This window comes from Ipomoea nil, unplaced genomic scaffold, assembly GCF_001879475.1.
Source record: "Ipomoea nil cultivar Tokyo-kokei standard unplaced genomic scaffold, Asagao_1.1 scaffold2280, whole genome shotgun sequence".
In the NCBI taxonomy this organism is placed as follows: Eukaryota; Viridiplantae; Streptophyta; class Magnoliopsida; order Solanales; family Convolvulaceae; genus Ipomoea; species Ipomoea nil.
This window is the reverse complement of record NW_017618708.1, coordinates 1,708,911-1,722,245: the sequence shown is the minus strand read 5'-3', so window position 1 is coordinate 1,722,245 and position 13,335 is coordinate 1,708,911.

Below are 13,335 nucleotides of genomic sequence, written 5' to 3'. Positions count from 1 at the left end.
CTGGGTCGATGAGATAATTACTGTGGATAGATAAAACTTGTGTGTTTCTTTGCACATATAAAACTATGTAACTTAGGTTATATTTTTGTTGTTTTAGTGCCTAATAAACACTTTGCAAATTAGGTGGTATTTTGTGCAACTAATCTAAGAACATTTTGGTTATTTTGGTTTTTGTTGAACGAGTGAAACTTATACTATTATTTTGTGCAACTTAATATGTTATTTTGCAGTAAGAGAGGCATATATTTGAAGATTCATTGATGGATGTTGAGAAAACTTTACGAAATGATCAATATATCCTTTAACTCTTTGGAAATTCAAAATAAATTGTTAATATTATCAAATTTATAAGTTATGTATTGAAACTGCTATTTTAAACATAATTAATGGTGAAAATTTGTATAGGATAATAATTTATGGACAAAGTCTACAATTTTGTCCGACAACTCGCTGAGTTAGCCCGACTCAACTCGATAGCCCTATAGAGCTAACCCACTTAGCTTGATATTTTAACTGATTTATTTGTTTCGGTCCCAATTATAATTTTTGAGATTTATAGGGTCAGCCCATTGATTTAGGGATAATATTGAAATCCCTACAAAGAGCATAAACTAGTTTTCCACTGCACCAAATAGAATATATATAGTAAATAACAAGAAATAAGTTGCATGAAGCACTTGTAGCTTAGTGGATGGAGCGTCTGTTTCCTATCTTGAAACGTTTTTAGGTTGTACCCCTAGCTAGTGCATTTCTCTGCTCCCTTATACAATCCCTATTTTTCTCCCCCACCCGAGCAGTTGTGACGGGAATTACTTGTTGTTGGGCATGTGTAGAACCGTCGCAACGCAAAGAGAACAATGTGAGCATAAACCTATTTTCTTGTCCACCTAAGAGAATAGATACTAAATAACAAGAAAAAGGTATTATGAAGCACTTGTAGCTCAGTGGATAGAGCGTCTGTTTCCTAAGCAGAAAGTCGTAGGTAGCTACAATGTTACGTTTCGCAAACTGGGGCCGATGAGATAATTGTTGAGGGTAGATAAAACTTGTATTTCTTTCCATATAAACTATGTAACTTAGGTTATAATTTTGTTGTTTTAGTGCCTAATAAACCCGTTGCAAATTAGGTGGTATTTTGTGCAAATAATCTGTGAACATTTTGGTTATTTTGGTTTTTTTTTTTTTTAACTAGTGAAACTTATACTATTATTTTGTGCAACTTAATATGTTATTTTGCAGTAAACGCAACATATATATGAAGATTCAATGTTGGATGTTGAGAAAACTTTACGAAATGATGAATATATCCTTTAACTATTTGGAAATTCAAAATAAATTTTTAATATTATAAAATTTATTAATTATGTATTGAAAGTGCTACTTTAAACATAATAAATGGTGAAAATTTGTATAGGATAATAATTTATGGACAAAGTCTACAATTTTGTCCGACAACTCGTTGACTTAGCACGACTCAACTCGAAAGCCTTATAGAGCTAGCCCACTTTAGTTTGATTTTTTAATTGGTTTATTTGTTTCGGTCCTAATTATAATTTTTAGGACTTATAGGGTCAGCCCGTTGATTTAGGGTTAATATTGACATCCCTACGAAGAGCATAAACTAGTTTTACACTACACCAAATAGAATAGATTGTAAATAACAAGAAATAAGTTGCATGAAGTACTTGTAGCTTAGTGGATAGAGCGTCTATTTCCTAACTTGAAACGTTTAGGTTGTACCCCTAGCTAGTGCGTTTCTCTGCTCCCTTATACAAACCCTATTTTTCTCCCCCACCCGAGCAGGGGTGACGGGAATTACTTGTTGCTGGACAAGTGTAGAACCGTCGCAACGCAAAGAGAACAATGTTACGTTACGCAAACTGGGTGGATGAGATAATTATTGTGTGTGTGAATAGATAAAGCTTGTGTTTTTTTTCCATGTTAAACAATGTAACATAGGTAATAATTTAGTTGTTTTGGTGCCTAATAAACTATTTGCAAATTAGGTTGTATTTTCTGCAACTAATCTTGGAAGTTTTTTAGTTGTTATGGTGTTTGTTTAACGAGTGAAACTTAAACTATTATTTTGTGCAACTTAATACATTATTTTGCAGTAAAAGCGATATTTGGTGTTCAGCTTTGACTTGTTGACATACCATGCATCTAGCCACAAAGTCAGCAATATCCGTGTGACACCCAGTAATCCAAAGGAGTTCCCTTGTTCCCTTACACGTCTTCATGTTAGTAAGGGTATTCTTAACTTTTCACCTTGTGTTAGTATTGTAAGCTAACCTAGTTGAACACCCTTATTTCTCTCCTTACACTTTCCAAATTCTAGCTCTACATTCTCTCTAAAAAGGTAGATAGCTTTTCTTCCAAGCCAAGTTGAAGCTTTGTCAAAACTTCAAGAGTTGTCTCCAAGATTCTACCTTGCATACATTTGGGCATCTATGTTCATCTTGTGTTTTAGTGTTTTCTTAGGTGTCTTTTCTTAAGGATAGAATCATTATGATCTTTTGGTGGGTTCTTGAAGTGGGTTTGGAAGGTGAGCTTTGTTAGGAGCTTGGTGAGGTGTTAAGTGAAGGTTTTTGTCTACAAGTGGTAACCCATGCTCTACAAAATCTATTTTGCTTACCTATGTGATGATTTCTTTGATTCTACATGTGATTTTGCTATGAAATGTGAGTGTCTATGCATTGTCTTGTGAAAATGCGTATCTAGAGCTTGTGTTTTGGGTTCTTTTATGCCATTGCTTGGCTATTCCTTTGATTCAAGTCATTTTGTTGTATTTGGTGAGATTTGGCATGTTTTGGACTTGAATTTGAGCTTGGTGTTGAAAATCCCCGAAGGGATGTTTTGGTGTATAGGTATGTACCCGCGAGCGGAACGGCGGGTAGGCGTCCGCCCGTCGCCCACCCGCGGGGAACATAGTGCTTGTGGGTAGGGGCCTACTCGTGGGTCCACCCGCGGGGTACAATGTATGGTTGTTGGGGGATTTTTTCCCCGTGATTCTTTTGACTCGGTATTTGGTCTTTTGACTTCGCGATGTTCTTCTGTGGAACTATTTGAGTGTCTTCTTGATGTTTCGTATGTCTATAACTATGTGGTAGGTATCCATGTCGGTTTTGGTGTCTTGAATCGTGCTAAGTGTTCAACATTGTGTTTCATTGAACCGTGATGAGTCATGTGTGTTCTTCGGAACTACGTTTGGTTTACGTGTTTGATGAGAATGCTAGTTCGGTGTTTAAATACTAGCGTGTGTGTTGTTTGTACCTTCTTATTGGTTGATGATAACTTGTGTTATTCATCGTTGTTGTTGTTGGGCTGTGACCCATTTCTTGATTGAGTATGGTTTCATATCTTCGTTATGATCCGTTGATTGATTCCTATTGAGGTGTGATGTTTGTGTGGCTTTACCTAGATTGCACGATTAGTGGTATGGGACACTGGTCACCAAGGTATTGCAGTGGTCCTCGTGGTGGCCATGACGTGATTATGGAGCTGTGGCCTTTGTGTAAGGTTCACGTATTTTTTGGGAGGCATGTGTTGCCGTGTGTGTGATCGGTACCCTCGTGTACTATGAAATCGGTGGTTCTGTTGGAGGGACTGTTGGAGGGGGAACGAAGGTTCCCGGAGGAATAAGGTTGGACTTGGTGTACAGGTGTCCTGGAGGTAAAGGTTGGAACTAGATATAAGGTTGGGGGTAGCCATAAGGTTGGAACCGGGCATAAGGAAGGCATATCAACTCGTGATGGGCGATGTCACGAGGGCTTGTGTAGCCGTTATTGTGAGTTCTCTTCTTGTGACGTGTGTAATCACAAAGGCATGTGTTGCCTTGGCATGTGTTGCCATTGGTTGTGTCCTTATTCCTTTGAGTTATGCATGTCGGGGGTTAATCTATTGTGTGATGATAGATTATACCTTTAGACTTCTTGTGAGTCGTTGTCGTTCCTTGTAGTCTTGGGATGTGTTCCCGTGTTCTTGTTGTGAGTGTTTGAGTCTTGTGTGACTATTACTCTTGGTTTTGAACTTATATATATGTATTCAGTTTCGAAAATGGATTTACAAACTTATATCTTATCTATGTATGATATTTCGCATGTATTGGTGGGTTACCAGCATTATTCGCTGACCGAGCGTCGTCCCATGTTTTATATGCTTCTTTCAGTTGATGCTTAGACGAGTGCGCGGTTTAGTGCCGCTAGAGTAGCTCCTCCCTTATGTTTTGTGGCTTGTGAGCCAATTTAGACTTAGTACTTGATGATGTTTGGTTTTAGATTTTGAACAATGCAGATGTTAGCCTGTGTGTTCACCCTTGGGTGAGCGTGGCATAGCACCCCTATACTTCCAATTTATATATATACTCTTTCAGTCTTCCGCTGTGTTTGATGTTTTGGTTTAGATATCTGCATGTTTTAAGGTTTTAAATAGCATGGAATTTAGGGGGTGTTACAATCCCGCTTCATACCACTCCACCAGAAATTATTTCTCATATCTATATACATTTTGGTAGCACCTGGATGTACTGAGAAGTGAGACTGATGGGCTTCCTTTAAAATATCCTTCCTTATCTCAACATCATTTGGAATGCATAGTCGGGAATTGAGATATAGGGATCCATCATCATGAATACCGAACTCTCTTGGGTAACCCGCTTGAACTTTTTCCCGAATCTTAATCAGCTCGGGATCTAGAATTTGGCCCGCTTTGATGCGATCTAATAATACCGGTTTTGCAGTCATAGTTGCCAAAATTCCTCCTTGCTTATCTTGCGAAATAACCTCAACTTCCAAATCTTGCAAGTCTTTCAACAATAGGGTTTGAGTGGTTACCGTTGTCACATTAACCGTGGAGGACTTACAACTTAAAGCATCGGCTACCACGTTAGCCTTACCCGGATGATAATTAATAGAGAGGTTGTAATCTTTGATTAGCTCCAACCATCGTCGTTGTCTCATGTTAATTCCTTTTGGTAAAGAGGTACTTCAAACTCTTGTGGTCCGTGAATATTTGACAAGATTCTCCATATAGGTAGTGTCTCAAAATTTTTAAAGCAAATACCACAGCTGCTAGTTCTAAGTCATGAGTGGGGTAATTAACTTCATGGGGCTTCAATTGTCGGGACGCATAGGCTACCACCTTATCATTTTGCATCAATACACATCCTAATCCTCTTCTTGATGCATCACTATAAATAACAAATCCTCCTTCCCCGGATGGTAGGGTTAAGATAGGTGCACTAACCAATCTTTCCTTTAATTCCTGAAAGCTCTTCTCACACTCCTCATCCCAATCAAACTTTATACCCTTCCGAGTTAACCGAGTCAATGGCATAGTTATTAATGAGAAGTCTTTCACAAATCTCCTGTAATAACCTGCTATAAACCTAGAAAACTCCTTATTTCTGTGACATTAGTAGGACTCGGCCATTGCGTTATCGCTTCAACTTTACCCGTGTCCACAGAAATCCCATCTCCAGAAATCACATGAACAAGAAAAGATACCTCAAGCCAAAATTCACATTTACTTAGCTTGGCATACAATTCATTTTCCTTCAACGTATGCAAGATGATCCTCCGATGTTAAGCATACTCTTCCTCATTGCGTTGTGGTCCTCAAGCCAATTCAAAATGTCATCAATAAATACCACAACAAATTCGTCCAGAAATGGCTTGAGGAGCCTATTCATTAAATCCATAAAGAAGGCAGGAGCATTAGTTAACCCGAACGGCATCACCAAAAATTCATAATGGCCATACCGGGTCCTAAAAGTAGTCTTGGGAACATCGCTAGCTTTAACCTTCAATTGATGGTACCCTGATCTTAAATCAATTTTTGAGAAGTATTTAGCACCTTGCAGCTGGTCAAATAAATCATCTATGCGAGGTAGAGGATACTTGTTCTTCATAGTGACTTTATTTAATTCCCGATAGCCAATGCACAATCGTAAGCTACCATCTTTTTTCTTCACAAATAACACTAGTGCACCCCAAGGAGATACACTAGGTCTAATAAATCCCATATCAAGCAACTCTTGTAATTGCACCTTTAACTCACGTAGCTCAGATGGTGCCATGCGGTAAGGGGCCTTTGAGATTGGAGTGGTTCTGGGAACAACCTCTATTTCAAACTCAATTTCTCTATCTGGAGGTAATCCAGGTAATTGCTCTGGGAACACATCCGGAAATTCTTTAACAACGGGGATATCATCTAACTTAACTTCTTTAAGGTGGGTATCCATTACATAAGCCAAGAAACCGCTATACCCTTTTCTCAATTCCTTCTTAGCCTTCAATGCTGAAATTACTTTTAATGGCACCCTCGAAACCAACACCCCACTCCTAGGAAAGTGTTCCAAAGTAAAAATAGGTTGCCCAGGAATTTGAAATACCACCTTCCTACGAGCACAATCAATGAAGGCATAGTTTTTGGATAGCCAATCCATTCCTAATATCACATCAAAATCCCGCATATCTAGTTGAATTAAGTCAATTGACACATTACTCCCATTAAGTTGTAGATGACAATTTTGAAAGCAAGTGTCTGTCACCACAATTTTCCCCATCGGGGTACTAACATATAAAGGTTCACTCAACTTCTTAGCTTGTAAATTTAAGCTCTTTGCAAACCTCTCAGAAATAAAACAATGCGAAGAACCAGAATCACACAACACATAAGCATCCATAGTGTTTATGGGAATAATCCCTGCAACTACATTGTCCACCTTATCTGCATCTTCCTGTGTCATGGAAAAAACCCGAGCATTAGCCCTTTTGGGATGAGTCGATTGTGCTTCATTATTCTTCATGGAGGGACAATTCTTGATCAAATGGCCTTGTTGTCCACATCCAAAGAAAGCTCCAGTCTTACAGTAACATGGACCGGTATGAGATCGATGACAATATCCACATGTGTTTGCCTTTTTCTGAAATCCAATATCTCTTTTCTTATTGCTAGAACCACTAGCTTTTTTAGATATCTTGGGCCCTGCTCTTTTCTTCCTTGCCCAATATTCTGCTTGCTTATTCAATTCGGTTTAAGCTTTAAGAGCGCTCATATACACAGCCAAGTAGGTAGTGAAGATGGTCCCACACAACTTATCTCGAATATCAGGCCTTAGTCCCCGCTCAAACTTTCTAGCTTTGTCTTTCTTGTCAATCATATATCTCAAGCAGAATTGGCCCAACTCATGAAACTTGTGAGCATACTCCAACACAGTTATACATCCTTGGTTTAAGGCCAGAAACTCATTTTCCTTGATTGTCTTCAAACTGTCAGGGAAGAAATTGTCAAAGAAAATTCTTTTGAAATCTTGCCAATTAACACCATCAGGGTGGGCAGCCCTTTCTACCTCCCACCAATGCTCAGCATTCCCTTGCAATAAAGGAACGGCTACTGCTACCTTGACGTCTTTAGGGTATTGCATTGCATCAAATAATTTTTCCAATTCCTTAATCCATTTCTCTGCTGCTGTAGGATCTGGGCGACCATTAAAGGTAGGGGGGTTCACTCGCCTAAACCTTTCGAAATATGCAGACTGGGTAGTGACATCTTGCTGTGCTTGCTGTTGTCGAATTAGATTAACTACAACAGTACTGATCCGAATGATATCTGCTTGTGAAGCTAATGGTGGTGTATTTGGCAAGGTAGTTCGGGGAGCTGTAGGTGTTGTACCTGGAGGGGCCGCAGTAGCTCTAGGATTCACTCCCTGAACCGGGGGACTCCTTGATAGTCCTGCATCCACAGCTATGTTTCGAATAGGCGACACACTTGTCGACGACCTACCTAGATGAGTTTGACCATGTGTACGAACACCCCTCCTAATCATAGTGAAGCAACACTCCCTAAATTCACAACAGAGAAAGTATGACCACATTAGCAAAAATGTTTAGGAATGCACACCTATAACTTGCTCAAAGCCTAAACTTATCAGCCACTAGGTTAAAGCCTAATCTTGCAAAAATTTAAACTTAAGTTCTTGACCAACTAAGGATTCAAACCTAGGCTCGGATACCAACTCTGTCACGCCCCGCTTCTAGGACATGACCCGGCCGTATCGCTACACGAAAGCCTGTAACAATACGAAGCCTAGCCATACATACCTCTCGGAACCTTCATAACAACACTTTAATACATACTAATTCCTCACTTTTATGGCAAATATAAACAACTAGTTCTTCCAAAAAACTCACCAAATCACCACTATTAAATATTTACAATCAAGACTAGCATGCCAAAATGCATTACAAGCACCAAAACCAAGCACAATGGTTACCAAAATACAAAGGGTCAACGGGAATATCCAAAAGAAACAAAAATCTGTGATAAGCTCCAATAGTATGACTAAGTCTTCTAGTTTCCAAAAGTCACATTCGAGACCCCACCACTTGTGCTTGTGCTATTCACATGTCCTTAACTACTCTGAACCATTAGGAAAAAAAATACAAATAATGAGCTAATGCCTAGTAAGTGGTACTCCTCTCAACCCCGGATAGGTAACCCCAATATAATACAAAAATTTAGAGTAATAACTAGATGCAAAACTTGATCTTTATACTATATCGAAGTCATAATATACTCCATCATACTATACATAAGCTCACAAGAAACTTTAGCTACATGGGCATCAACAATATTTCATAACACAATACTTTCAAAAACACAAATCATTCCTTAACATATGACCCATTGGCAACCTACAACCACAATTATATTTTGTGGCACATGCCATTATCAGTATAATGGTCCAAAAAGACTCGATGATTCTGAATGAGTCAGGCTCGACGATTCAGAATGAGTCGGATGGAACGTTCCAACAAATAATTCAAAAGACTCAACGATTCAAAATGAGTCGGATGGAACGTTCCAACAAATAATTCAAAAGACTCGACGATTCGGAATGAGCATTTAGGAACGTTCCAAGCCAAACAAAACAAACAACAAAATGTAGGTTGCCTCATGAGGTTGATCAAACAATCAAAATAGTTCTTATAATCAAATAGCCGGATGTAGCAAAAATCCTTTCCTTAAAATCACATAACAAAGTACATATTTCCAAAATAGATAATAAGTTTATCTAACTAAGAAATATGCAAGTTATAAACCATTCTCAAAATAATAATTTTCTTAGTACATAACTCTTTAAAAATCATAGAATAGTTTATTAAACCAAAGTAATTTAAAAGCAATCGAAATGGCTTAGTTGGAATAACTTAAGTTAATATAAGCATGAGGTTAAGAGTTTAGTTCTCTTTTTAAACAAATAATCCATTTTATAAGCACGTAATACATATAGAAAAATAAACATAAGTTATGTTAGCAGGTAAAGCAAAACCTGCGACCTTCCGCTACCTACACCACAACCACATGCCATTCTACCATCTCTAAAATTAATGACAATTCCAGTCCAGAATAAATAAGTAAACAATTCTTGTCCGGAAACACAGTTCACAACAATTCCAGTCTAAAAACGTAGCTCAAAACTTCAATATACAACTCAAAACACAAGTTTAATTTATAGTATAGGGTAAAAATAGTTTTGAGAGAAATAAAAACTTACCTAAAAACTTCAAATCTTAGCTATTTAGCTCGCTCAAATACTCCTTGTCAAAATCCCTAACATTTTCAAACATCAATCTTAGGGCTCAAAGATAAACCCAACTCATAAAGAGTAAAAGATAGAGGTTAAACTCATCTAGAATACCCAATATCTTAGAGATCTAAGCTTGAAGAAGATGGAGATCCAAGCTTCAAGGTTTTGGTAATTTGGTAATTTTATCCAATATCAAAATAAGAAGCTTTGACTTGTTGACTTTACTTAAGAAAACTTAAGCATAATTGCATTTATAGGAAAGTGGGTATTACAAAACTTATCCTATTATTTTGTGCAACTTAATATGTTATTTTGCAGTAAGAGCAACATATATATGAAGAGTCATTGATGGATGTTGAGAAAACTTTACGAAATGATGAATATATCCTTTAACTATTTGGAAATTCAATATAAATTGTTAATATTATAAAATTTATAAATTATGTATTGAAACTGCTACTTTCAACGTAATTAATGGTGAAAATTTGTATAGGATAATAATTTATGGACCAAGTCTACAATTTTGTCCGACAACTCGTTGAGTTAGCCCGACTCAACTCGATAGCCCTATAGAGCTAGCCCACTGAGCTTGATTTTTTAACAGATTTATATGTTTCAGTCCTAACTATAATTTTTGAGACTTATAGGGTCAGCCCATTGATTTAGGGCTAATATTGACATCCCTACGAAGAGCATAAACTAGTTTTCCACTGCACCTAATAGAATAGATAGTAAATAACAAGAAATAAGTTGCATGAAGCACTTGTAGCTTAATGGATAGAGTGTCTGTTTCCTAACTTGAAACGTTTAGGTTTGACCCCTAGCTATTGCGTTTTTCTTCTCCCTTATACAAGCCCTATTTTCTCCCCCACCCGAGCAGTGGTGACGGGAATTACTTGTAGCTGGACAAGTGTAAAACCATCGCAACGCAAAGAGAACAATGTTACGTTACGCAAACTGGGTGGATGATATAATTATTGTGTGTGTGAGTAGATAAAGCTTGTGTTTTTTTTTTTTTTTGCATGTTAAACTATGTAACATAGGTAATAATTTGGTTGTTTTGGTGCCTAATAAACCATTTGCAAATTAGGTTGTATTTTGTGCAACTAATCTAGGAAGGTTTTTGGTTATTTTGGTGTTTGTTTAACGAGTGAAACTTATACTATTATTTCGCGCAACTTAATATATTATTTTTCTGTAAAAGCGGCATATATATTAAGATTCATTGAGAGAAGTTGAGAAAACTTTTCGAAATGATTTATATATCCTTCAATAATTTAGAAATTCATAATAAATTGTTAATACTAAAAAATTTATAAATAATGTATTAAAACAGCCACTTTCGACATAATTAATGGTGAAAATTTGTATAGGATAATAATTAATGGACCAAGTCCACTATTTGGTCTTTCAGCTCACTAAGTTAGCCCGACTCAACTCGATAGCCCTATAGAGCTAGTGCACTTGGCTTGATTTTTTATTAGGTTTATCTGTTTCGGTCCTAACTATAACTTTTCATACTTATAGGGTCATCCCGTTGATTTAGGGCTAAGATTGACATCCCTACAAAGAGCATAAACCTATTTTCCACTCCACCTAAGAGAATAGATATTAAATAACAAGAAATAGGTATTATGAAGCACCTGTAGCTCAGTGGATAAAGCGTATGTTTCCTAAGAACAAAGTCGTTGGTTCTCCCTCCCTTCGTTATTCCCATCTAGAGCTACAATGTTACGTTTCGCAAACTGGGTCGATGAGATAATTATAGTGGGTTGATAAAACTTGTGTTTCTTTACATATAAAACTATGTAACTTAGGTTATAATTTTGTTGTTTTAGTGCCTAATAAACCCTTTGCAAATTAGGTGGTATTTTGTGCAACTATTCTAAGAACATTTTGGTTATTTTGGTTTTTGTTTAATGTGTGAAACGTATCATATTATTTTGTGCAACTTAATATGTTATTTTGCAGTAAGAGCAACATATATATGAAGATTCATTGATGGATGTTGTGAAAACTTTACAAAATGATGAATATAACCTTTAACTATTTGGAAATTCAAAATAAATTGTTAATATTATTAAATTTATAAATTATGTATTGAATGTGTTACTTTCAACGTAATTAATGGTGAAACTTTGTATAGGATAATAAGTTATGGACCAAGTCTACAATTTTGTTCGACAACTCGTTGAGTTAGCCCGACTCAACTCGATAGCCCTATACAGCTAGCCCACAAAGCATGATTTTTTAACAGGTTTATATGTTTTAGTCCTAATTATAATTTTTGGGACTTATAGGGTCAGCCCGTTGATTTAGGGCTAATATTGACATCCCTACGAAGAGCATAAACTAGTTTTCCACTGCACCAAATAGAATAGATAGTAAATAACAAGAAATACGTTGCATGAAGCACTTGTAGCTTAATAGATAGAGTGTTTGTTTCCCAACTTAAAACGTTTATGTTTGACCCCTAGCTATTGCGTTTTTATTCTCCCTTATACAAACCCTATTTTTTCCCGCTCCCGAGCAGAGGTGACGGGAATTACTTGTTGCTGGACAAGTGTAGAACCGTCGCATTGCAAAGAGAACAATGTTACGTTACGCAAACTGGGTGGATGAGATAATTATTGTGTGTGTGAGTAGATAAGGCTTTTTTTTTTTTGTTTTTTTTTTGTTTTTTTTTTTTTTTTTTGCCTGTTAAACGATGTAACATAGGTAATAATTTTTTTGTTTTGGTGCCTAATAATCCACTTGCAAATTAGGTTGTATTTTTTGCAATTAAACTAGGAAGGTTTTTGGTTATTTTGGTGTTTGTTTAACGAGTGAAACTTATACTATTATTTTGTGCAACTTAATATATTATTTTTCTGTAAAAGCGGCATATATATTAAGATTCATTGAGAGAAGTTGAGAAAACTTTTCGAAATGATCTATATATCCTTCAATAATTTAGAAATTCATAATAAATTGTTAATACTAAAAAAATTATAAATAATGTATTAAAACATCCACTTTCGACATAATTAATGGTGAAAATTTGTATAGGATAATAATTAATGGACCAAGTCCACTATTTGGTCTCTCAGCTCACTGAGTTAGCCCGACTCAACTCATAGCTCTATAGAGCTAGTGCACTTAGCTTGATTTTTTATCAGGTTTGTTTGTTTCGGTCCTAACTATAATTTTTCGGACTTATAGGGTCATCCCGTTGATTTAGGGCTAAGATTGACATACCTACAAAGAGCATAAACCTATTTTCCACTCCACCTAAGAGAATAGATATTAAATAACAAGAAATAGGTATTATGAAGCACATGTAGCTCAGTGGATAGTGTGACACCCCGTAATCCAAATTCAATTATGGGATTATTTGAGTAATTAATCCTAAAACCAATTGGTATTTTTATCCCTAAAAATCCTGAAAATTCAATAGTCCGGGACTAGTAATTGACTAGTCAACCCCAAAGTCAAGATTGTACCTTAAGCTTTGTAAGGAGTTCCCTTGTTCCCTTACACCCCTTTATGTTAGTAAGGGTATTCATAACTTTTCACCTTGTGTTAGTAATGCAAGCTAACCTAGTAGACAATCCTCATTTCTCTCCTTACACTTTCCAAACTTTAGCTCTACCTTATCTCTAAAAAGGTTGATAGCTTTTCTTCCAAGCCAAGTTGAAGCTTTGTCAAATCTCCAAGAGTTGTCTCCAAGATTCTACCTTTCATACATTTTGGCATCTAGGAGG